The sequence below is a fragment of the Balaenoptera borealis genome, assembly GCF_965194805.1.
Source record: "Balaenoptera borealis genome assembly, chromosome: 8".
In the NCBI taxonomy this organism is placed as follows: domain Eukaryota; kingdom Metazoa; phylum Chordata; class Mammalia; order Artiodactyla; family Balaenopteridae; genus Balaenoptera; species Balaenoptera borealis.
This window is the reverse complement of record NC_138865.1, coordinates 24,358,713-24,369,899: the sequence shown is the minus strand read 5'-3', so window position 1 is coordinate 24,369,899 and position 11,187 is coordinate 24,358,713.

The window sequence follows — 11,187 nt, the reverse complement described above, 5'->3', positions numbered from 1 at the left end:
AATGGGGCTATCTGGTTGGGATATTGGTCATGGGCTGGGATAGACTAGCCTGATATGGCTTGGAAGCTTTCCTGAAGACTGACTTTCATATTTGGTGCCTCCAGCTACTGGAACAAATTATTAACACCTCCCTGGCATCATCAGGGACACATTCCCCAAAGGAACAGGTGGCTGCCCTTTCATTCCATGCACAGTGCATCCAAGGCACATAAAGATTCTGAGCACATTTACATCCCACACTAAAGAAGATCTTCTGGATACTATTTAGGCATTCTTGGGACTGACCCATGAGGGTGATGGACAAATCATGGGAGCACAGTCCCTGTAACCAGATGGGTTTTGTGTATAGTCACTCACAGGGCCAATTAGTTTGTAACAATATTTGATATAAAGAATTGGTGGGTGAGTATCATTTAGACATCACCTCCAGAGAACCCATTTCCTGTGAAGGGATTCAATCCCTTTGCTGCTCAGATTTGGTGTCATGCTAGCCTAAACCCTTCCAACACAGCTCTCCAACATTCCCCATTTATCCACCCGGTGGTGCAGTTGTGGACAGGAGCAGTATTATTCCAATATTGTCCCTGAGTGATGGTTAGGCCTCAGGGGATCTACCAGTAACTCAATTATCCAGACTGCATAATGCAGTACGAATTGCTATAGCCATACAGAGTACTAACATTTGATGGGCTTCGATGGGGTTCCTTCTGGATGAGCTACTTGAATATCGATTAACAGCTGACTGCAGTTGCTTTTGACAAGAAGGCCATGGGTTACCTCTTGCAGTGTGGGAAAGTTACATTCTCCTGTAATATGGAAAGGCTTTTGATGTCAAGTTTAGACCTTCTTGTATGCCAAAAACCCAAAAGAAACTCAGTAGACTCAGGTTTGGTGCAGAGACTCCAGGAAGCATAGTCAGGCGTGGCCACAGACTATACTCAGAATGTGGAGTAGGTGGCACTGAAGGTAAAGCTCGTTGGACTTTCTGTTGGGCAGCTTCCAAAGCACACTGTCGGGCCTCACCCTAATGGAAGGTGGCAAATTTGCATGTGGTTGCATAGACAGGGCAAATAACCAGTGAGAGATGAGGGATGTGTTGCCGCCAGAACCTGAAAAGGCCTGAAGCCTGAATGTGTTGTGCCTGAGTGTAGTGCGTGATTTAATAGTGAGCAATGGATGTTTGGCAGTTGGGGGTATTTCTCAGCCCTTAAAGTCCCAGGTGATGCTCAGAAACATAGAGATAACACTGGGCATTAGATATCCTGAGGGGCATTTGCCCAGTCACACTGGTGTAGACGGTGTGTAAGGGTGTGCAACTCTGCCCATATCATTCCCTCAGAGGGACACCTCAGCATAATGCCGTCAAAATAATGCCTCAAAAATGCAATTTTCCAATTGCAATTTATCTAAATCCCAGGAGCAGAGGTCCGTGCAATTGCAGTATTGTTTAAATATGCCATTGGGAGCCATATCAATGTGTTTAACCCCTTCAAAAGTGAAAGCAAACTGGATCTGGGATTCTTCTGAGATGGGAACAGATATATTAGCTAGGTCAATGACGGCAAAGGACACTCCTCGGGTCCCTTGTATCTCCCCAATCTTTCTATAATACTAGAAATTGGGGTCTTAATTGGGAAAACCTGAGAACTGAGGCTTAGCTAGTCCATGGTGAGGCACCACTCCTTAGTGGCTAGCTTAAGTACCAGATAAACACTGCTACTGAAAGGGGAGGTTGGGGGCTTAATGACTCCCATTTCTGTAATAACAGGGCACAGGACTTCAGTGCCCTGTTTAAGTCAGTATTGGGGGTGCTCAACATCTTGACCTGAGGAAGAAGAGTCATTGGCAGCCAGCTGGCCACTCCCAGAAGGAAGGCCAGGAAACTGGGCTTCCTCCATGTGGCATAGATTCATGTAAGTGCAATCATGCCAATAAATAAAGAACCAAGGGGGCCACCATAAGAGGAAGCCATTTGATGTGAGTGGTCCCAATAGTTACATCCGAATGGATGTGACGGTTTTACCAGCAATTCCCTGTAAGTAGTAGGGCTCCCGCACTGGGAATTTAGAGGGACTACCTGGAATAATAGTGACATTGTTTCCAATAGGGTCAAAAAAAAACCCTGCATATTTTCATTGTCCAAATTGTCCATCAGAATGGTACAGGAGTGACTGTCCCTAGGGCATGGGAAAAGCACTCAGGAGCCACCAATTTTCCAGGATAGGGGCTTAGGTGGCTGGAAGTTCTGGAGGTTAGGGAAGAACACAGAGGGAGCAATAAGGACTGAGTTGGGGCCAAAGAGGTTAGAGGGGGTTTTGTGGCAAGAGGATGGATGGTAGAAAGGGGCTGTAGTGGGAGAATTCTAGTTCTATAGACTGAAATTTAGAGACTGGCTGTTCAGAGATCAAGTGGCCATGACTCCCAGCAGAGGTTTGGTGTGTATTCCCTTGAGGAGCAAAATTAGGATGGGAATTCATTGGGGAGGAAATGGGGAGCCTTTTCAATTGAGGGAAATTTGCTTTAGGGCAGTCTCTCTAGGGCAGTGGGGGCAGAGGGGCATAAGCCTCAAGTATTTGGGTATCTGGGTGCGAATCTCTCCTCCATGTCTAATGAGCTGGTTCATATCCTTCAGTGCCTTTTGAATGGTTTCAAAAGTCTCAATAAAATGGAATAGTGCTACTCTGTATTTAGGGGGAGTGCCTTGTAAAAATCCTCTGGACTCAGGGTCAAATGGGCCATCTTTAGGGTTAGAAACAGAGAGGCGTTCATTTCAGTCACTACAGTCATAGAAATGGTAAACCCATTGGGTCATGCCAATTTTGTGTAGCAGGAGATGGGCTTCATCTAATGTCTTCTATTCACTGAGCTTAGCAGTAATCACCATGATGAAAGGTGGGCATGGTGCCAGGCAATAAATATCCAGGTGAGGAGAGGGAGGGCTCTGGTGCGAATATCAGTGGTCCCTGCCTTCTCTTGTCCTCCCCTCCTCGTCACTAGAGGCCTTAATAACCTTGTCTGCTTTTTCTTTGGTGGCAGGGGTATCTCATGAGGTGTGTTTTTTGGTTCTGCCCTCAGTCAGGGGAAAGCCAAGAGGGCTTAGGATGTGGTATCTCAGAGGAAACGAGCACGCAGCCCAGATGGATCTTTAAGGTCTTTAAGACATACTGGCTAGTTGGTACATTTCAGCAGCTGAGATTAACAATCCAGAGCCCATTCCAAAAATCCGCAATAGTCAATCAGCTCCCTTCTCTTCCCTCTGCTGCACCAAATTTTTAAGTTTTCAATTTAAGATATAATTTCAGATCTCAGTTTGACTTTGAGTTTTCTCCTGTTACCTGAACCTTATGTGTTGGTATTGGAAATTTTGTGGAGGACTTCTTGTAAGCCCTCTTAGTAAGTGGCTGCCTCCCCTTCCTGGGTGTCCCAGTGAAGCACCCGAGAATTAGAGTCTGCCTCCACTAGTGTCTTACACACAGGGTCTTCGGAAAAAGCCCCAGGGCCTCTGGAGAGTAATAACACAGCCCTGGCCTGCTGGCGTGCTGTGCTACCAAGCCACACCCAGGAAGTTCCTATAGGGATTTTACATTTATGGAGGAGTTGCTGAATCTCCTCCGGAGTTTCAGAAGGCACTGGCACAAGATGCTCAGAACACTTACAGTTGTCCATTAAGTTTTTTTGCAACACTGTGTTAGGGATTGGACCCACTGTTTTGTCACAGGGCTCAGCAGTAAGGCCAGGTAAGAATCATGTGATTGGTGATACATGAAACAAGTCACTTGGTTTATTGCACACTATTAGCACACATCACAGATTAGTCAAAATAGTTAATGTTCAAAGGGGATAACGAAGCACACAAAGGAGAAGTCTAAGAAAGAAATGTGTCAGCACCAGCAGCAATCTCTCTGGTCCAGCAACAGGTCTTGAGACAAGCATGAGTGGGAAGCTGCCTCCTGCTCCCACAGAGGCTCCAGCAGCATTGGTCGGGAACAGCTCTCAGCAGGGTGGAGGCGGTCCTCCAGCAAAGTGCCTTCAAGTTGCTGAGTTCAGTGGTCTCATTTGAAGGAGTCTGCTGGTAGGGTATAGTGGTTACACCCCAGGGGGACTCCTCTCTCATTAGTTGCTCCTTCTGTTCCAGTGAAGTATTTCCGTGGATGTCATCGAATACCTTATCTACACTTTTTTTTTTAATTCAAGTATAGTTGATTTACCGTGTTGTGTTAGTTTCTGGTGTGCATCAAAGTGATTCAGTTGTACATATATACACATATTCTTTTCCATTATGGTTCGTTATAGGATAATGAATATAATTCCCTGTGCTATACAGTAGGACCTTGTTGTTTATCTATTCTATAGATAATAGTTTGCATCTGCTAATCCCAAACTCCCAATCCATCCCTACCCTTGGCAACCATGTCTGTTCTCTTTATCTGTGAGTCTGCTTCTTTTTCGTATATGTCATATTTGCATCATATTTTACATTCCATATGTAAGTGATATCATATGGTATTTGTCTTTCTCTTTTTGACTTACTTAACTTAGTATGATAATCTCCAGGCCCATCCATGTAGCTGCAAATGGCATTATTTCATTCTTTTTTTATGGCTGGGTAGTATTTGTTGTATATATACACAACATCTTCTTTATCTATTCATCTATAGATGGACATTTATATAGGTTGTTTCCATGTCTTGGCTATTGTAAATAGTGCTGCTATGAACATAGGGGTGCATGTATCTTGTAGAATTAGTGTTTTGTCTGGGTATATGCCCAGGAGTAGGATTGCTGGATGATACAGCAACTCTATTTTTAGCTTTTTGAGGAACCTCCATACTGTCTTCCATAGTGGCTACACTAACTTACATGTCCACCAACAGTGTAGGAGGGTTGCGTTTTCTCCATACTCCCTCCAACATTTGTTATCTGTAAACTTTTAATGATGGCCATTCTGACCAGTGTGAGGTGGTACCTCATTTTACTTTTGATTTGCATTTCTCTGATAATTAGGGATGAGGAGCATCTTTTCGTGTGCTATTGGCCATCTGTATGTCTTCTTTGGAGAAATTTCTATTTAGGTCTTCTGCCCACTTTTTGACTGGGTTGTTTGTGTTTTTGTTATTGAGTTGTATGAGCTGTTTGTATATATTGGAAATTAAGCCCCTGTCACTTGCATCATTTGCAAATATTTCCTCCCAGTCCATAGGTTGTCTTTTTGTTCTGTTTATGGTTTCCTTTGCTGTGCAAAAGCTTGTAAGTTTGATTAGGTCCCATTTGTTTATTTTTACTTTTATTTCTATTGCCTTGGTAGAGTGACTTAGGAAAACACTTTCAAGATTTATGTCAGAGAACGTTTTGTCTCTGTTCTGTTCCAGGAGTTTTATGGTGTCATGTCTTATAGTTAAGTCTTTAAGCCATTTTGAGTTTATTTTTGTGTATGGTGTAAGAGCGAGTTCTAACTTCACTGATTTACATGCAGCTGGCCAGCTCTCCCAGTGCGACTTGCTAAAGAGACTCTTTCCTCCACTGTATATTCTTGCCTCCTTCGTTGAAGATTAATTGACCATATGTGTGTGGGTTTATTTCTAAGCTCTCTTTTCTGGTCCATTGATCCATATGTCTGTCTTTGTGCCTAAAGTAACACTCTTAATTCATCACACTAAGACATCCACAGTCATATACCGAACATTTCAAAACAACCAATATGTAGGTTCACATTTGCCACTATGACTCCATTTAAAATTACCTAATATACTTAAGTCCTATGATTTCACACAAGATGAATCATGACACAAAAGAAATCACATCCCGACACCCACAGTATCCTATTAGGTTGGGGAACAAAGAGTTACAGCAGGAAGTGAGGCAGCCACTTAGAGAAAGCAAGTCTTGGTTCAATTTCCCCTTTCTTGGTGCCATGAGTTTCTGTTGCAAGGATATTTCACTCATCTGGGTTAGGACACAATAGTCCTGGCACCCTACTGCCTCAGTGGTTGCAGGGGTAAGTTTCCCTTCACCTTACCTATGGGAATAACCTTTCCTTGTGCCTTTAACCAGAGCTCCACCTTGGGCAGTGATAATAGCCTTATGATTCAATCCACCCTCCTTAGCTCTCCTTGGCATGAGGTGTGGAAGATAGTTGATTATATTAAGTTAATTAAGACCTTTATAATTAGTGGTCTAATCATTTTATTAGGTCATATGGCCTTGACCATGCAGCTCTGGGAAAACTGTTCAATTATTATGGCAGTTGTGACACTTGGGGACGGGTACTGCTGACAACACATGGCAGAGGAATATGCAAAAACACAAAGCAGTGTCAGGGACCTCCAGCAAGTGGTTGCTGCCTTCTCAAAGGGTGTTACCCAGCTGGGTTTGCCAGTCACTAAGCCAGTCACTGATAAAGGGAACTCCCCTTGGTTAACTGCAAGTACAATCATGCAATCCTGCTGGCTACACCAGCAGGATGTACTGGTCTCATTCTATTGATAGTGAGGTTATTGAGTAGGAATCCCTGAGGCACTCACCTAGGATATATTACTGGTGGTGAGAAACCACAGACACTTCTCCTACCAGAACCAATGTTGTGGCTGGGCCAGCCTGTGGTTATCATAACCATAGGATGCACCTGAGCAAGAAATCATTAGAGAGCTCTGAAGAACAACAGGTCCTGGAGGGTACAGGGCATACCTGAGGGCCACACAGTGAGTTCGATATATAGGCATGGAGCATGGACCTGGGGTTCTGTCTTTATTAGGGTCTGGGGGCGGAGGTGTGTCTATGGTTCTGTGAGTTCACTCTTTCTTGGCAAATTTAAAGTATAAGAGCAGGAATTAGGGTGCAGAAAGGGAGAAGCAGGGTCATTCAAATGGAGAGTCATCTAGGTTACCCAAAGCTTTCTAAAGGGAAACTTCATGGGTTTTTATTGTATTTCTAATGTGTTTCAGTGAAATACCTATCTAGAACTGATTGTGCAAATCTTAATTCTATAATCCATATATTGTCTGCCTTTGTAATTTGTATGATGGAGTCCCAAATAGTATGCTTTGACCTATCCAGCGTTGGTACATGACACACATTTGAGGGCATGGACTTGTTTCCAGACTCCATGTGCTCAAGTCTCAGGTCTCCTATGTGATATTGGGTAGGACACTTAACCGCACTTAAACCACTGTATGTTCATCTGAAAAATGTGTGTAATATATTGACAGCCTCATGGGACTATTATGAAGTGTGAAGACGTTAATCTATATAAAAGGAGTGGCCATGTGCCATTGCAAGTGTTTTACAAGTGTTAGGTGGTGGTGGTGGTGTTACTATCATCAAATTTACATGGAAGATAAGATAGGAAGTTTTAACAGGTTCAGTTCATTGGCTGTCCAGGATCCAATCCCTGCTTATTCCTCGGGGGCAGACAAACATCTGTCCCAGAAGATACAGAGTTAAGGCCTATTAGCTGGATTAACCTGGGAATACACATCAAGCCTGTGGGCATCATAGTTTCTCTCCTGGGTTTACTCCAGCCACCTCCAGATGGTCCATTCGCCTCTAATCTTAGCATCTTTAATCCATTTTCTGCAAAACAGTCACAGTGATCTTTTAAAAAATGCAATGTCTTTAGACTTCTGGGCTGCTAGTGACAGAGTACTTAGTACCCAACTGGTACTAATTCAGCCAAAAACAAGTATAATAATGAACAAAATATGGCATGCCAGTATTTTCAGTCATGCACAACCAGGCAATTGCTTTTTGTTATGGGGGCACATTCTTGATCCATAGAAATTATCTAAACTAAAGATCAGAAAGAGAAATAGGCTGAGAAACAAGTGAACACTGTATCAATGATCTGTGAGAAAATACTAGTGATCGAATGTGTGTGGTTAAGACATGGAGAAAAATGGTAAAATATTTGAAGAAATAATTATTGAAAATTCCCAAAATTTGGTGACAATATTACTTTTTGTATCCAAGAATCTCAAAATCAAAGCAACATAAATATGAAGAAAATATGTAGGTACATAACAGAAAAACTTCAAAACCTAAACATAAGAAGAAAAATTTTAAAGCGGCCAGAGGGTTTTCTGAGGCTAACCACTGAGGTGTGCTGGATCATCTACTCATATAAAAAACAAACAAACAAAAAAAAACCAACAACAACAGCAAAACAGCCGATTTAACTGGAGAAAACTGTCTTTAAAATATTATTAAAAGTTTCTGGATATTGTCTGTAGTGCATATCATAAAGGGAAAAACAGATTTGAGAACATCTAAATTTTACTAAGAACAGCCAGAGTCTGAAATATGAATGCACTACTTTCCCCTTCCCCCACCCCACAGATCTCTGCTGTGGGCACGCTAATATGAGCAAATTCAAACCAGCAAATGGGCTCCATTCCCCCATTTCAGAATTTTTCATTTTTTACCTCAGGAGGGGCAGGACATGAAATTTCTCATTTCTGCCCGCCCGGGGTTGCAGAAGCTCTTTCTTGCAGACATGGCAGTGAATATCCCCACCCAGACAGTACACATGGGACGGAAGCTCTACTCCAGGTATAGTAAGTCAAAATTATTTGAGTCCTGATAAACCTCACAATAGCTCACAGTGTGGAGTATCCACACAGGGAAGACTAGCCATTACAGTCCCTATCCAGCATGTTTGCAGAGCATGTATGTCATTCCAGGAGAAGCATGATACTGCCTGAACCCAGTTCCAGAGCAGTGATGCAGAGATTTTACCTGCGAGGGAGAGGCAGTTGGAATAGCTCCTCACTTTTGCCTTGAGGAAGTGCATCAGAGCAGGGATAATTCAAGCCTAGCAGCATTATCAAAAACCGTGGAGACTGTATGTTCATGTTTCCACTCCAACATGAGAAGAGCCTTGAAACTGTCAGTCCCATCTTCACAACAATGAAGAAAATCTAACAGATAAAGTGAACAACTACACTTCTTGGATCTATCAGACAACTGAGGTTGTTAGGGGAAACAGTGATTAAAACTGCCCACCCTGGCCAGGCACCACAGTAACCATTTGCATGGGTTATTTTATGGCGTGTGTCTCCTCGGACAATTCATTTCCGAGTGTTAGACAAGAGCCCGCTCTCGGGCCCTGGAAGGGGTCCCCCTTGCTGCAACAACGTCACTGGGAAAACAATTGCCCCAAAAAAGGTGAATACAGAGAAACACAGCTTGCCAAGAGAAGAAGCTGCTAGAGCCAGAAACTGGTAGGTAAAATATAATCAAACTGCTGGAGCTTGAGTATGGACTAGCTTGAGATTTAGAAACTCCCGTGAGCCTATTCTTAGGGGAAATGCCGCACATTCATGAATTTTACCTCAAGGAGCCCCACCAAGTTCTCCTGATGACGGTCAGAGAAAAATCTCCTCGTGTTTCCAGCAGGGAGGAGGAAAAGGAGCCATTTTTAATATATCCAGAGCATTCTATTCTGTGCCTGTTCTAAGAGAAATTACTTTGAGTTAATCTAACTGATGTGGGGGAAGGAAAACACTCAACTCCAAGGCTCCCTGTTTCTCACACCTACGGGAAACAAAAAGCTGAGAAGCACTTGAGAAGGTTACAGCTCAGGGGCACAGGTCAAGTTAAAGACTGATATGTAATCAAAGAATCATAGAATGCTTCCTCTCCCCCACACCTATCAACTCATCAACAGGATTCTTGCATAAAAGAGGATTACAGCTGAAAGAACTACAAGATTTAGACTCTGAGGAGGAAATTCTAGGGAAACTCAAAGACTACCAAGAACAGGAAAACAAGCATATTAGAGGAAATTGATTTAGACACCTACAGGTATAGCAAACAGTGAACATACAGTGAACACGCTAGCATAAGTCCTACCAAGATAAACATAAACCCTCCCACTGAAGTCCCAATAAATTATGTCTGCCTTTCGGCAAAAAATTACAATGCATTACAAGACAAGAAAAAATACAGTATGTAGAGACAAAGCAAGCAAGAGAACCAGACTTAAATATGAGATTCTGGAATTATCAGACTGGGAATTTTAAAACATGATTAATAGCCTAAAGGCTCTATTGCAAAAAAAAGAACAACATGCAAATACAAATGGACATTAGGAGAACAGAGATTAAAACTGTAGGAAAGGGACTTCCCTGGTGGCCCAGTGGTAAAGAATCTGCCTTCCAATCAGGGGACGAGGGTTCGATCCTTGGTCAGGGAACTAAGATCCCACATGCCGTGGAGCAACTAAGCCAGTGCGCCACAACTACTGAGCCTGCACTCTGGAGTCCACGAGCCACAACTACTGAAGCCCACATGCCTAGAGCCTGTGTTCTGCAACAAGAGAAGCCACCGCAACGAGAAGCCCGCACACCGCAACAAGGAGTAGCCCCTGCTCGCCGCAACTAGAGAAAGCCCGTGCACAGCAACAAAGACCCAATACAGCCAAAAATAAATAAATAAAAAGTAAATTTATACAAACAAACAAACAAAAAACACTACAGCAGAAATGAAAATACCTTTGAGGGGCTCCCAAGTAGCCTGGACACAGTAGAGGAACAATCAATGAACTTCAAGATGGAAACAGCAAATTGAAATGCAAGAGGAAAAAAAGGAAAAAAAAACGGACAGAACACCCAAGGGATGTGTGGACAATTACAAAGGAAGCAACGTATGTATAATGAGGATACCAGAAGGAGAAGGCAAAAACAAATGAAATATTTTAAATAATAATGGCTGAGTTTTTCAAAATTAGTGACAGACTCCCACCACAGATCCAGGAAGCCAGAGGATACCAAGCCATATATAATTAAAACTATCCAGGAATATGCTGTTCAAACCTCCAGCATATAGAGTATTATTTGAAAGCTACCTGAATTACCTTTAAGTGTATAGTGTACTCTGGGGCAGCCACTAAAGCTTTAAAAATGATAATTGATATATCAAGAGGAAAGAAAATGCAATCACATAAAATGCAGTTAAAATTACACAAGGCAGAAAAAGAGAAGAAAGAAAAAGTACAATAAATAAATATTTTAAACAGGGCAGATATATGTGAATTATCTAAATATACCAATGAAAAAACAATCTCAGAGTGGATTTAAAAAAGACCCAAATATATGCTATCTATACAAAACCCCTTTGAATGTAAAAAGATACACTAAAAGTAAAGGGATGAAGGGACTTCCTGGTGGTCCAGTGGTTAAAATTCCGCCTTCC